The sequence below is a fragment of the Thalassophryne amazonica genome, chromosome 3, assembly GCF_902500255.1.
Source record: "Thalassophryne amazonica chromosome 3, fThaAma1.1, whole genome shotgun sequence".
Classification (NCBI taxonomy): Eukaryota; Metazoa; Chordata; class Actinopteri; order Batrachoidiformes; family Batrachoididae; genus Thalassophryne; species Thalassophryne amazonica.
Window position 1 is genome coordinate 141520527 of NC_047105.1, and position 15368 is coordinate 141535894.

Consider the following 15368-nt stretch of genomic DNA (forward strand, 5'->3'; position numbering starts at 1 on the left):
TGTTGAAACGGGACATCTATCCAATGGCGGTCCATGTGTAGTCTGAGGACCATCTGACCACAATTTACATATTCTGATGGCGGCAAAACAGGATCTGAAACAATTTGAGCCCATAAGAGGGAACCTTGAGATGGATCTGGCATGGTAATAATAATTTTCGTGCTAACAGCGTGAATGGCCACACATCTTCTAAGTGTCAAGCGAGCGGTGTTGGATGTTCGTGTGTGTCACCTGGAATTTGGCTGACACCTTCCACGAGAGGCTTGAATGGGCTTTCACAGGACACACTCTGTCTTCTCGCTGCTGGTGTGCACGAATAATTGTAGCGACAGGTGTACGAGGTGTTAGAGACAGCTCCGATTTTTCACGAATGGCATGCAATTCTTCCTTCGTGTGCTAGTTGGCTTCAATCGTGTTATGTGTGAAGTGGCCCTAAGCTTTGACCACACCCTTTTACAACGATTCGCCAACTGAATTACTTACAGAAAAATAAACCGTGCAAACAATAGAATTGGATTCGAATGGGAATAACCCTGTTGTGTCTGATGATTTGTGGAAGTTCATGCTGGATTACGGTCGCAAATATCCGTTTTACCAGCATCACAGACTGAACGGTCCCCCTAAAAATTGGTCCCCACTGATGACATAGTTCACGGATTATCACCTCATTTCTGCTTCAAACTGTGCTCCAGTCATCATCTATCTCAGCGACAGATATCTGAAGCTTTTGTACAACAGTCATTTCCACATAAATTCAGCATTATTTCATCACAAAAGATGAGCTAATGAGCTAAACGAGCCTCTAGCTGATGTGTTCACTATGCGTCGGACATTTCAAAGCGTCACAGAAGAAGAAGTTTTACCTTTATCATCTGATGGTTAATAATCCCATTAATCCATTTGATTGCTTTGGGTGAAAAGACTTCAGACGTGCTGCTGTGGTCCGAAATGATGCATGCACAGATGCAAAAGGCAGACCGTTTGGTCTGCGACACCACTAAAACCCCTTTTTTTTGTAAAACTCAATTTGCTACCATAACGTCCAGCATGAACGTCTGCAAATCATCAGACACAACATGGTTATTCTCTATATACACTCAACAAAAATATAAATGCAACACTTTTGGTTTTGCTCCCATTTTGTATGAGATGAACTCAAAGATCTAAAACTTTTTCCACATACACAATATCACCATTTCCCTCAAATATTGTTCACAAACCAGTCTAAATCTGTGATAGTGAGCACTTCTCCTTTGCTGAGATAATCCATCCCACCTCACAGGTGTGCCATATCAAGATGCTGATTAGACACCATAATTAGTGCACAGGTGTGCCTTAGACTGCCCACAATAAAAGGCCACTCTGAAAGGTGCAGTTTTATCACACAGCACAATGCCACAGATGTCGCAAGATTTGAGGGAGCGTGCAATTGGCATGCTGACAGCAGGAATGTCAACCAGAGCTGTTGCTCGTGTATTGAATGTTCATTTCTCTACCATAAGCCGTCTCCAAAGGCGTTTCAGAGAATTTGGCAGTACATCGTCATCGTAACCAACTTGAGTGGGCAAATGCTCACATTCGCTGGCGTTTGGCATGTTGGAGAGGTGTTCTCTTCACGGATGAATCCCGGTTCACACTGTTCAGGGCAGATGGCAGACAGCGTGTGTGGCATCGTGTGGGTGAGCGGTTTTCTGATGTCAATGTTGTGGATCGAGTGGCCCATGGTGGCGGTGGGGTTATGGTATGGGCAGGCGTCTGTTATGGACGAAGAACACAGGTGCATTTTATTGATGGCATTTTGAATGCACAGAGATACCGTGACGAGATCCTGAGGCCCATTGTTGTGCCATACATCCAAGAACATCACCTCATGTTGCAGCAGGATAGTGTACGGCCCCATGTTGCAAGGATCTGTACACAATTCTTGTTTATATTTTTATTGAGTGTATATACAGTGAGAAAAATAAGTATTTGAACATTCTGCGATTTTACAAGTTCTCCCACTTAGAAATCATGGAGGGATCTGAAATTTTCATCTTAGGTGCATGTCCACTGTGAGAAACATAATAAAAAAAAAATAAAAAATCTGGAAATCACAATGTATGATATTTTTAATAATTTATTTGTATGTTACTGCTGCAAATAAGTATTTGAACACCTGTGAAAATCAATGTTAATATTTGGTACAGTAGCCTTTGTTTGCAGTTACAGAGTTCAGACATTTCCTGTAGCTTTTGACCAAGTTTTCACACACTGCAGCAGGGATTTTGGTCCACTCCTCCATACAGATCATTCTCTAGATCTTTCAGGTTTGGAGTTTCAGCTCCCTCAAAAGATTTTCTATTGGGTTCAGGTCTGGAGACTGGCCAGGCCACTCCAGGACCTTGAAATGCTTCTTACGGAGCCCCTCCTTAGTTGCCCTGGCTGTGTGTTTGGGGTCATTGTCATGCTGGAAGACCCAACTATGACCCATCTTCAATGCTCTTACTAAGGGAAGGAGGTTGTTTACCAAAATACATGACCCCATCCATCCTCCCTTCAGTATGCTGCAGTCGTCCTGTCCCCTTTGCAGAAGAGCACCCCCAGAGTATGATGTTTCCACCTCCATGCTTCACGGTTGGGATGGTTTTCTTGGGGTTGTTCTCATCCTCTAAACATGGTAAGTGGAGTTGATTCCAGAAAGCTCTATTCTGGTCTCATCTGACCACATGACCTTCTCCCATGCCTCCTCTGGATCATCCAGATGGTCACTGGTGAACTTCAAATGGGCCTGGACATGTGCTGGCCTGAGCAGGGGGACCTTGCTGCCCTGCAGGATTTTAAACCATGACAGCATCATGTGTTACTAATGTAATCTTTGTGACTGTGGTCCCAGCTCTCTTCAGGTCATTGACCAGATCCTCCTGTGTAGTTCTGAGCTTTCTCAGAATCATCCTTACCCCACAAAGTGAGATCTTGCATGGAATCCCAGACCGAGGGAGATTGACAGTCATCTTGTGTTTCTTCCACTTTCTAATAAATAATCATAACAGTTGTTGTCTTCTACCAAGCTGCTTGCCTGTTGTCCTGTAGTCCATCCCAGCCATGTGCAGGTCTACAGTTTTGTCCCTGGTGTCCTTAGACAGCTCTTTGGTCTTGGCTATGGTGGACAGGTTGGAGAGTGATTGACTGAGTGTGTGAACAGGTGTCTTTTATACAGGTAACAAGTTCAGACAGGTGCAATTAATACAGGTAAAGAGTGCAGAATAAGAGGGCTTCTTAAAGAAAAATTAACAGGTCTGTGTGAGCCAGAATTCTTGCTGGGTGGTAGGTGTTCAAATACTTATTTGCAGGAGTAACATAAAAATAAATTATTAAAAAAATCATACATTGTGATTTCTGGATTTTTTTTTTTTTTTTTGATTATGTCCCTCACAGTGGACATGCACCTAAGATGAAACTTTCAGACCCCTCCATGATTTCTAAGTGGGAGAACTTGCAAAATCGCAGGGTGTTCAAATACTTATTTTCCTCACTATATATATATATATATATATATATATATATATATATATATATATATATATATATATATATATATATATAGTGCCAATATTACGTAAGCAAGTAATAATTGTGGATTAATTGCTGTATCTTGTCTGTGGCAATTTGAGTGTGGACGTAATCTCGTTGTTGTAGGTGTATATAAATAGAAGTCTGCGCTATTCATTGCATTCACCTTTATAAAAATAAATGCAACAAATGGTGCAGACTGAAGGCTAATGTGCATTCAATACTCGTATTGCACTTGGGTAGAACATGTTGTTGAGTCTGGATGTGCGGGCCTTGATGGACCGGTACCTCTTCCTGAGGGCAGCAGTTAGAACAGGCTGTGCCCGGGGTGTGAACCATTGAAGCATGATGCTTCTGGCCCTGCGCAGACATCTGGTGTTATAGATGTCTGACAGAGAGGGCAGCTGCGCTCCTATGATGTTCTGTGTTGACTTCCTGACTCTCTCCAGAGCCTTCTTGTCAGCCTGAGACCAGCTCCTGTACCACACCAAGATGTTGTTGGTGAAAACGCTCTCTACAGAACACCTATAGAAGGACAGCAGCAGTTCCTGGGACAGGTTGACCTTCCTCAGTGACCTTAAAAAGTACAGACGCTGCTGTGCCCTTTTTACAAGGGCATTGGCGTTGGTGCCCCATGTAAGGTCCTGAGAAATGTATGTTCCCAGGATCTTGACCCTCTCTACGGTGTCTCCCTGAATGAATCTAGCACCAACTCCTTTGTCTTTGAGGAGTTAAGTACCAGGTTATTCAGGGAACACCAAGTAGTGAGGTTCAGGACCTCCTCTCTGTAGGCCGTCTCATCATTGTTGTGAATCAGCCCAGCCACAGTAGTGTCATCCGCAAATTTGACAAAGATGTTGCTGCTGTGGGTTGGTGCACAGTCATGGGTGTACAAAGTGTACAGCATGGGGCTGAGCACACAGCCCTGAGGGGCCCCAGTGCTCATTGTCAGCACTGAGGAGTAGTGGGACCCATCCTGACTGACTGCAGATGGTTGGTGACAAAGTCTCTGATCCATCTGCAGGTGTGCTCACCAATGCCCAGACTGTGCAGTTTGAACATCAGTCTGCTTGGAACAAGTGTGTTAAAAACAGAACTGAAGACCACAAACATCATCCTCACATAATTGCCAGACTGTTCAAGATGTTGACACACTGTGTGGAGGGCTGTGTTTATGGCATCACCTGTGGACCTGTTGGCTCTGTATGCGAATTGGTGCTGATCAAGGCTGGGAGGCAGTAAGGATTTTATGTGCCTCAGCACCATCCTCTCAAAGCACTTCATCACAGTTGAAGTGAGAGCCACAGGTCTGTAATCATTCAGACTGCTGACCGACTGTCTCTTGGGGATGGGCACGATATTGGCAGATTTTAGGCAGCTCGGGACTGTGCAGACAGCCAGCGAGAGGTTAAAAATGATAGTAAAAACCTCTGCCAGCTGGTCTGCACAGCCCCTTAATACTCTCCCCTGGACACCATCGGGACCAGCAGCCTTTGATGGGTTCACACCCCAGAGCACCCTCCTGACCACTTCCGTGCTCACAGTGAGGGCCAGATTGTCAGCAGGTGGCAGCATGGGGACACTCTCTTCCTCGCTAACTTCAAACATATCAAAGAACCGATTTAGCTCCTCTGCTAGGCTTGTGCTGGTGTTGGTGGTGGCATTAGAAGAGGAAGTGTTCAAGTTGACACATCACGAATGCCCTCCATGAAGTGCTCCTCGATCTTCTTAGCATATGCTGCCTTTGCCCGTTTTATGCCTCTTTTCAGGTTGGATCTGGCTGAGCTGTACAATTCCATGTTCCCAGACCTGAAAGCAGAGTCCCGGTCTCTCAGCAGCTGTTTGATCTCAATGTTCATCCACTGTTTCTTATTTGGATAATGTCTAACCCTCTTCTCCACCATGACATTATCCATGCACATTTTAATATAAAACAGTACAGTGGATGTGTAGTCCGTGAGGTCCTCCTGTGCGAAGATGTCCCAGTTGGTAGTTTGGAAGCAGTCCCGGGGGCTGTGGAATGGCATCTTCAGGCCAAATCCAAACAGATCTGGCCTGTATGCTGGGGTGAGGAACAGGGACAGATTGTCTGATTGTCCGATGTGGGGGAGGGGGGAGACTTTATATCAAATCAAATCAATTTTATTTATATAGCGCCAAATCACAACAAACAGTTGCCCCAAGGCGCTTCATATTGCAAGGCAAGGCCATACAATAATTACAGAAAAACCCCAACTGTCAAAACGACCCCCTGTGGGCAAGCACTTGGCGACAGTGGGAAGGAAAAACTCCCTTTTAACAGGAAGAAACCTCCAGCAGAACCAGGCTCAGGGAGGGGCAGTCTTCTGCTGGGACTGGTTGGGGCTGAGGGAGAGAACCAGGAAAAAGACATGCTGTGGAGGGGAGCAGAGATCAATCACTAATGATTAAATGCAGAGTGGTGCATACAGAGCAAAAAGAGAAAGAAACACTCAGTGCATCATGGGAACCCCCCAGCAGTCTAAGTCTATAGCAGCATAACTAAGGGATGGTTCAGGGTCACCTGATCCAGCCCTAACTATAAGCTTTAGCAAAAAGGAAAGTTTTAAGCCTAATCTTAAAAGTAGAGAGGGTGTCTGTCTCCCTGATCCGAATTGGGAGCTGGTTCCAGAGGAGAGGAGCCTGAAAGCTGAAGGCTCTGCCTCCCATTCTACTCTCACAAAACCTAGGAACTACAAGTAAGCCTGCAGTCTGAGAGCGAAGCGCTCTATTGGGGTGATATGGTACTACGAGGTCCCTAAGATAAGATGGGACCTGATTATTCAAAACCTTATAAGTAAGAAGAAGAATTTTAAATTCTATTCTAGAATTAACAGGAAGCCAATGAAGAGAGGCCAATATGGGTGAGATATGCTCTCTCCTTCTAGTCCCCGTTAGTACTCTAGCTGCAGCATTTTGAATTAACTGAAGGCTTTTCAGGGAACTTTTAGGACAACCTGATAATAATGAATTACAATAGTCCAGCCTAGAGGAAATAAATGCATGAATTAGTTTTTCAGCATCACTCTGAGACAAGACCTTTCTAATTTTAGAGATATTGCGCAAATGCAAAAAAGCAGTCCTACTTATTTGTTTAATATGCGCATTGAATGACATATCCTGATCAAAAATGACTCCAAGATTTCTCACAGTATTACTAGAGGTCAGGGTAATGCCATCCAGAGTAAGGATCTGGTTAGACACCATGGTTCTAAGATTTGTGGGGCCAAGTACAATAACTTCAGTTTTATCTGAGTTTAAAAGCAGGAAATTAGAGGTCATCCATGTCTTTATGTCTGTAAGACAATCCTGCAGTTTAGCTAATTGGTGTGTGTCCTCTGGCTTCATGGATAGATAAAGCTGGGTATCATCTGCGTAACAATGAAAATTTAAGCAATGCCGTCTAATAATAATGCCTAAGGGAAACATTTATAAAGTGAATAAAATAGGGACCTAGCACAGAACCTTGTGGATCTCCATAATTAACCTTAGTCTGTGAAGAAGATTCCCCATTTACATGAACAAATTGTAATCTATTAGATAAATATGATTCAAACCACCGCAGCACAGTGCCTTTAATACCTATGGCATGCTCTAATCTCTGTAATAAAATTTTATTGTCAACAGTATCAAAAGCAGCACTGAGGTCTAACAGGACAAGCACAGAGATGAGTCCACTGTCTGAGGCCATAAGAAGATCATTTGTAACATTCACTAATGCTGTTTCTGTACTATGATGAATTCTAAAACCTGACTGAAACTCTTCAAATAGACCATTCCTCTGCAGATGATCAGTTAGCTGTTTTACAACTACCCTTTCAAGAATTTTTGAGAGCAAAGGAAGGTTGGAGATTGGCCTATAATTAGCTAAGATAGCTGGGTCAAGTGATGGCTTTTTAAGTAATGGTTTAATTACTGCCACCTTAAAAGCCTGTGGTACATAGCCAACTAATAAAGATAGATTGATCATATTTAAGATCGAAGCATTAATTAATGGTAGGGCTTCCTTGAGCAGCCTGGTAGGAATGGGGTCTAATAGACATGTTGATGGTTTGGAGGAAGTAACTAATGAAAATAACTCAGACAGAACAATCGGAGAGAAAGAGTCTAACCAAATACCGGCATCACTGAAAGCAGCCAAAGATAACGATATGTCTTTGGGATGGTTATGAGTAATTTTTTCTCTAATAGTTAAAATTTTATTAGCAAAGAAAGTCATGAAGTCATTACTAGTTAAAGTTAAAGGAATACTTGGCTCAATAGAGCTCTGACTCTTTGTCAGCCTGGCTACAGTGCTGAAAAGAAACCTGGGGTTGTTCTTATTTTCTTCAATTAGTGATGAGTAGTAAGATGTCCTAGATTTACGGAGGGCTTTTTTATAGAGCAACAGACTCTTTTTCCAGGCTAAGTGAAGATCTTCTAAATTAGTGAGATGCCATTTCCTCTCCAACTTACGGGTTATCTGCTTTAAACTGCGAGTTTGTGAGTTATACCACGGAGTCAGGCACTTCTGATTTAAAGCTCTCTTTTTCAGAGGAGCTACAGCATCCAAAGTTGTCTTCAATGAGGATGTAAAACTGCTGACAAGATACTCTATCTCACTTACAGAGTTTAGGTAGCTACTCTGCACTGTGTTGGTATATGGCATTAGAGAACATAAAGAAGGAATCATATCCTTAAACCTAGTTACAGCGCTTTCTGAAAGACTTCTAGTGTAATGAAACTTATTCCCCACTGCTGGGAAGTTCATCAGAGTAAATGTAAATGTTATTAAGAAATGATCAGACAGAAGGGAGTTTTCAGGGAATACTGTTAAGTCTTCAATTTCCATACCATAAGTCAGAACAAGATCTAAGATATGATTAAAGTGGTGGGTGGACTCATTTACATTTTGAGCAAAGCCAATTGAGTCTAATAATAGATTAAATGCAGTGTTGAGACTGTCATTCTCAGCATCTGTGTGGATGTTAAAATCGCCCACTATAATTATCTTATCTGAGCTAAGCACTAAGTCAGACAAAAGGTCTGAAAATTCACAGAGAAACTCACAGTAACGACCAGGTGGACGATAGATAATAACAAATAAAACTTTTGGGACTTCCAATTTGGATGGACAAGACTAAGAGTCAAGCTTTAAAATTAATTAAAGCTCTGTCTGGGTTTTGGATTAATTAATAAGCTGGAATGGAAGATTGCTGCTAATCCTCCTCCTCGGCCCGTGCTACGAGCATTCTGGCAGTTAGTGTGACTCGGGGGTGTTAACTCATTTAAACTAACATATTCATCCTGCTGTAACCAGGTTTCTGTAAGGCAGAATAAATCAATATGTTGATCAATTATTATATCATTTACTAACAGGAACTTAGAAGAGAGAGACCTAATGTTTAGTAGACCACATTTAACTGTTTTAGTCTGTGGTGCAGTTGAAGGTGCTATATTATTTTTTCTTTTTGAATTTTTATGCTTAAATAGATTTTTACTGGTTATTGGTGTTCTGGGAGCAGGCACCGTCTCTACGGGGATTGGGTAATGAGGGGATGGCAGGGGAGAGAAGCTGCAGAGAGGTGTGTAAGACTGCAACTTTGCTTCCTGGTCCCAACCCTGGATAGTCAAGGTTTGGAGGGTTTAATAAAATTGGCCAGATTTCTAGAAATGAGAGCTGCTCCATCCAAAGTGGGATGGATGCCGTCTCTCCTAACAAGACCAGGTTTTCCCCAGAAGCTTTGCCAATTATCTATGAAGCCCACCTCATTTTTTGGACACCACTCAGACAGCCAGCAATTCAAGGAGAACATGCGGCTAAACATGTCACTCCCGGTCCGATTGGGGAGGGGCCCAGAGAAAACTACATACTACATACAAGGATGCATACTTTATATGCACCCTTGATGTTACTGTAATCCTTATCCAGCACATTATGGCCTCTCGTTACACATGTAACGTGCTGGTAAAACTTAGGGAGCACAGATCTTAGGTCAACATGGTTGAAGTCTCCGGTCACAATGAAAATGCCATCCGGGTTGGCGCACTGTTGTTTGCTAACTGCAGTTAGCAGGGTCTTTAATGCTACGTTAGCATTAGCACTCGGTGGTACGTACACAGCCGTTACCATGACGACTGCGTGCTCTTGGGCCAAATAAAATGGATGGCATCTGAGTGTCATAAACTCCAAATCAGGGGAATAGTGTGTTTCAGTCACTGTCGCATTTGTACAATGATGTTGGTTTTTAATGCAGTGCCGCCTGAGGGATCGAAGGTCACGGGCATTCAATGTTGGTTTTCGGCCTTGCCGCTTACGTGTAAAAAGTTCTCCAGATTCTCTGAATCTTCTTATTATATTATGGACTGTAGATGATGGAATCCCTAAATTCCCTGCAATTGAATGTTGAGAAGCATTGTTCTTAAACTGTTGGACTATTTTTTTTATGCAGTTGTTCACAAAGTGGTGATCCTCGCTCCATCTTTGCTTGTGAACGGCTGAGCCACTGTCACAGCTTTTTTTGAAACGTGTTGCAGCCATCCATTTCAAAATGAGCAAAGTTTGCACAAAAACAATAACGTTTATCAGTTTGAACATTAAATATCTTGTCTTTGTGGTGTATTCAATTGAATATAGGATGAAGAGGATTTGCAAATCATTGCATTCTGTTTTTATTTGCATTTTACACAATGTCCCATCTTCATTGGAATTGGGGTTGTCCATCTGAGATGTAAGCCTAGAGCAGTTTTCTTAAATACTGTAGATGGAACACTAATTAAACGTCTGAATTATTTTTTTTTTGAACAGGTACAGTGATGTGGCAGAGGGCGTGCGTAACAAAGCATAAGCTGCATAGCTGCGGTGGGCTGTGTCAGTGTACAGTTGATGTGCAGTCTGACTGCATTCTAAATATTCTGACAGTGTAATCACAGCATTCAAAACAGTCTGATTGCATTCACTGCCATGGGAAATTTGCCATGTTCAGGCGTGTCAAATCCTGTCGGCTTGTCCAGATTGTGCCACAGATGGTCAATGAACCTCCACTGGATCCTATCTGGGATGCAAAAAGGATGTATATGTGAATGTCTGTCACACGCAGACATTGCACAATGTTCACATCGTGTTATCTAGACGTGAACATTGTGCAGTCAAACCGAAAGTACTGTGTGTCACTGCGCGTCATTGTGTCTCAGAGCCATGGTGCAGCGTGCGCATCTAAACAGGGTGTTATATACATAATAAACCTTATATTACAGATATATTGTCATTCCCCCTCATGGGCTACATAAGGTATGTGAAATCTTATGATAATCATAGCTGTAACACTGCGTGCAGAAGCACTGTGCTGTGCTGCTGCCCCACAGTGAGTCAATGCATTTCAGAGGCTTTTCAAGGCATGCCACAGTGCAGCAGAATGGGGAGTCACAGCTGTAATACACAAATTATGACATGCACACCATCTAACTCTGTAGAAGAAATGATGATGCAACTGCTCTGCCAAGCCATTACATTAGTGGTGTCCGAAGTATTCCAGCAATGGCCAAGAAGGTACAGGTTTTTGTTTTGTTTTTTTGTTTTTTTTGCAGCCACTGACCTGCTGGAGCAGATTATTTCACTGATGAACTCATCCCATCTTCTCAAAGTAATGTTCGTCAACCCTGATCTGGATCACCTTCAAAATTCGGTGGACTGTGCCAGGCCCTAATATCTATCTGTGGTGAAAATTTTGTCAAAATCCATGCAGCAGTTTGATCCTGCTAACAGACAGACAAATAAATAAATAAACACAGATGATTTTATTACATCCTTGGTGAAAGTAATTAAAACCATCAATTCAAAAAAACACTTTAAAGGTTTCCTCAAAACCTGACATGACACATTAATCAGGTTGTTGTTGTTTGTGTGTGTGTGTGTGTGTGTGTGTGTGTGTGTGTGTGTGTGTGTGTGTGTGTGTGTGTGTGTGTGTGTGTGTGTGTGTGTGTGTGTGTGTGTGTGTGTGTGTGTGTGAGATTAAAACTTCCAATGACTGTTTTGATTTTGTACAACAGATTTACTGCCAATGTTGCTGTAATAAATGAATACATTCTGAATGCATGGATGAATGGATTAATCAGCAAAGGTGTTGTATTGTTTGAAATGCCATCGGTAATCACAGCGGCTTAATGAGTGGAAGAAGAAAAGGTCAACGCTGTGAGGAGCAGGATGCAGTATTTATTCTTATTTATTACAGTCAATCAGTTGAGACCTTTCATTGTGTTAATTCTGCAAACTTATTGTGCTCACAGTTTTTCAACTTTAACCTGCAGAGATGGAAGGATCACTAGAGTAAAACGGGTTTAACGGGCCGTGTCATTTTGGAGATTGACTGTCGTAAGCAGGCAGAGTTCGTCAACTGTCAATGAAACGCGGTGGTGGAGTGAAAAATGTATAGCAGCCAAAAAAAATCTGACCATGATGACCTTGACCTTTGAACTTAGATATTTTTGTACAAAATACTCCCAAATCTATTCACCTCTTGATATCTAATTTGAATGAAATCCGACCAGGTGGTTTTTAGTTAGAATGTATACACACACACACACACACACACACACACACACACACACACACACACACACACACTACTGAAAACAGTACCTTGCTATGGCTATGTCTCGATGTTCTGTTCTTGTAGTGGGATGGGGGGTCCTAGTGTGCAGTTCCACATCTGTAAGATTTGAAGTACATGTGTATTTACAGGGTTCACTCCAGTCACCCGGTGGTCCGTCCTCTGCACAGCAACAAGTTGTGACAAGCAATGATTTAAGCTCTCCTCTTCCAGGACCAGACCTCACAATATTCCTCATTGCAGTAAAATGAGACAAAATGAATAGAAAGAAAAAAGAGGAACATTAAACTATAGACATGCTCTCAAGATTCAACAATACAAAACAACAAAAGATTCCAGTTGCTGTGCAGAAAATAAGTTGTCAGATAGGTTTTAAAAAATAGGAACATTCAAAGTTCAGAATTTTTGAACACTGAAAATATGTAGAATTTGAACATTGTGAATTGTTAATAAAAAATGTCCCCATGTGGAACAAGAAAAGGAATATCTTCTATTTTGTGCAAGTGGACACAGTATTTTGCCTGAGTGGGTGTGATATTTGTGTGAGTGGATGCGGAATTTTGAGTGAGTGGGCACCATTGGTGGTACAGCCAAATGAAAAGGTAGCTTTGATAACCATTAATCCGCTAGCTGAAAGCAGCTTTTATGATGCTAAACCATTAAAGCACTAAAGCATTGAGCAGACATTACCGCTAACTGCTAACTTTTAGTATTCACTCGGTCACCACCACATCGGATAGTTAAGTTTAGCGTGACAGGGCTGTTGGATAAACTTAAAGGTCAAGTCACATAATTCCCAGGACCACAAACACAAAACAAACACACGAAAAATAAATAAGTAAAAAAAAATCCCAAACACTGTCATCATCTTTATTAAAAGCAGTAAATCACAGTATTAGAAGTCACGGTTTATCTCTGTATTTTATATATATATATATATATATATATATATACCAGTCAGTATCTGGTGTGACCACCATTTGCCTCATGCAGTGCAACACATCTCTTTCGCATAGAGTTGATCAGGTTGTCAATTGTGGCCTGTGGAATGTTGGTCAATCAATCAATCAATCAACTTTTTTCTTGTATAGCGCCAAATCACAACAAACAGTTGCCCCAAGGCGCTCCACATTGCAAGGCAAGGCCATACAATAATTATGAAACACAGTCTACGTCTAAAGCAACATAACCAAGGGATGGTCCAGGGTCACCTGATCCAGCCCTAACTATAAGCCTTAGCGAAAAGGAAAGTTTTAAGCCTAATCTTAAAAGTAGAGAGGGTATCTGTCTCCCTGATCTGAATTGGGAGCTGGTTCCACAGGAGAGGAGCCTGAAAGCTGAAGGCTCTGCCTCCCATTCTACTCTTACAAACCCTAGGAACTACAAGTAAGCCTGCAGTCTGAGAGCGAAGCGCTCTAATGGGGTAATATGGTACTACGAGGTCCCTAAGATAAGATGGGACCTGATTATTCAAAACCTTATAAGTAAGAAGAAGAATTTTAAATTCTATTCTAGCATTAACAGGAAGCCAATGAAGGGAGGCCAACACGGGTGAGATATGGTCCACTCCTCTTCAATGGCTGTGTGAAGTTGCTGCATATTGGCAGGAACTGGTACATGCTGTCGTATACGCCGGTCCAGAGCATCCCAAACATGCTCAATGGGTGACATGTCCGGTGAGTATGCCAGCCATGCAAGAACTGGGACATTTTCAGCTTCCAAGAATTGTGTACAGATCCTTGCAACATGGGGCCGTGCATTATCCTGCTGCAACATGAGGTGATGTTCTTGGATGTATGGCACAACAATGGGTCTCAGGATCTCGTCACGGTATCTCTGTGCATTCAAAATGCCATCAATAAAATGCACCTGTGTTCTTCGTCCATAACAGACGCCTGCCCATACCATAACCCCACCGTCACCATGGGCCACTCGATCCACAACATTGACATCAGAAAATCGCTCACCCACACACGCTGTCTGCCATCTGCCCTGAACAGTGTGAACCGGGATTCATCCGTGAAGAGAACACCTCTCCAACGTGCCAAACGCCAGTGAATGTGAGCATTTGCCCACTCAAGTCGGTTACAACGACGAACTGGAGTCAGGTCGAGACCCCGATGAGGACGACGAGCATGCAGATGAGCTTCCCTGAGATGGTTTCTGACAGTCTGACAGCGGTTGTGAGGCTGGTTGGATGTACTGCCAAATTCTCTGAAACGCCTTTGGAGACGGCTTATGGTAGAGAAATGAACATTCAATACACAAGCAACAGCTCTGGTTGACATTCCTGCTGTCAGCATGCCAGTTGCACGCTCCCTCAAATCTTGCGACATCTGTGGCATTGTGCTGTGTGATAAAACTGCACCTTTCAGAGTGGCCTTTTATTGTGGGCAGTCTAAGGCACACCTGTGCACTAATCATGGTGTCTAATCAGCATCTTGGTATGGCACACCTGTGAGGTGGGATGGATTATCTCAGCAAAGGAGAAGTGCTCACTATCACAGATTTAGACTGGTTTGTGAACAATATTTGAGGGAAATGGTGATATTGTGTATGTGGAAAAAGTTTTAGATCTTTGAGTTCATCTCATACAAAATGGGAGCAAAACCAAAAGTGTTGCGTTTATATTTTTGTTGAGTGTAATTATCCTTAATCTGTGTGATCCCCATAAGATCTTCACCGAAAGCCATCTGAATTTTCCAAATGGTTTCCACCTGGCCGTCTCTCACACTTTCTGAAAAAATTTTGATGAAGCAAAGCGGCAGTCGATCAGCCAATTTCCTGACAATGAAAATCTGCAGAGGGGGCTGGACCACTCCTCCCACAAGGCGTGCTCACAGACAAATGACGCAACCGACAGGCATGAAAAAACTCACGCATGCGCACGAAGGTTCAAGCTTGGCTGATGCAATCACACATGATTCAAATCCATATAGTTTTTGCAAAAAATAAAAAGGTCTGTTACTTTTCTAACAGACCTCATATTTTTATTTTAATAATACTTTTTAAATGATTATAAAATTCAAGAACAAACCTTGAATTTTCAGTTACAAAATTTATTTTTTCAGTCTTTTTTTATTTTGAAATTACAAAACTTTTGGCCTGGATTTAGCTCCATACTTTTTATGACTGCTTGGTGTTTGCAGCCGAAAACTAAACAGTACACTATTTGTCTGTGTGAAGTTATGTTGTTTATATATTGCACAA

At 42.3% G+C, this 15368-nt stretch overlaps 1 protein-coding gene across 1 annotated transcript in view; it reads left to right on the plus strand.

Annotated features, from left to right (window-relative positions):
• Positions 1 to 15368, plus strand: part of LOC117507665 (contactin-4-like) — a 641244-nt gene that overhangs the window by 472221 nt on the left and 153655 nt on the right.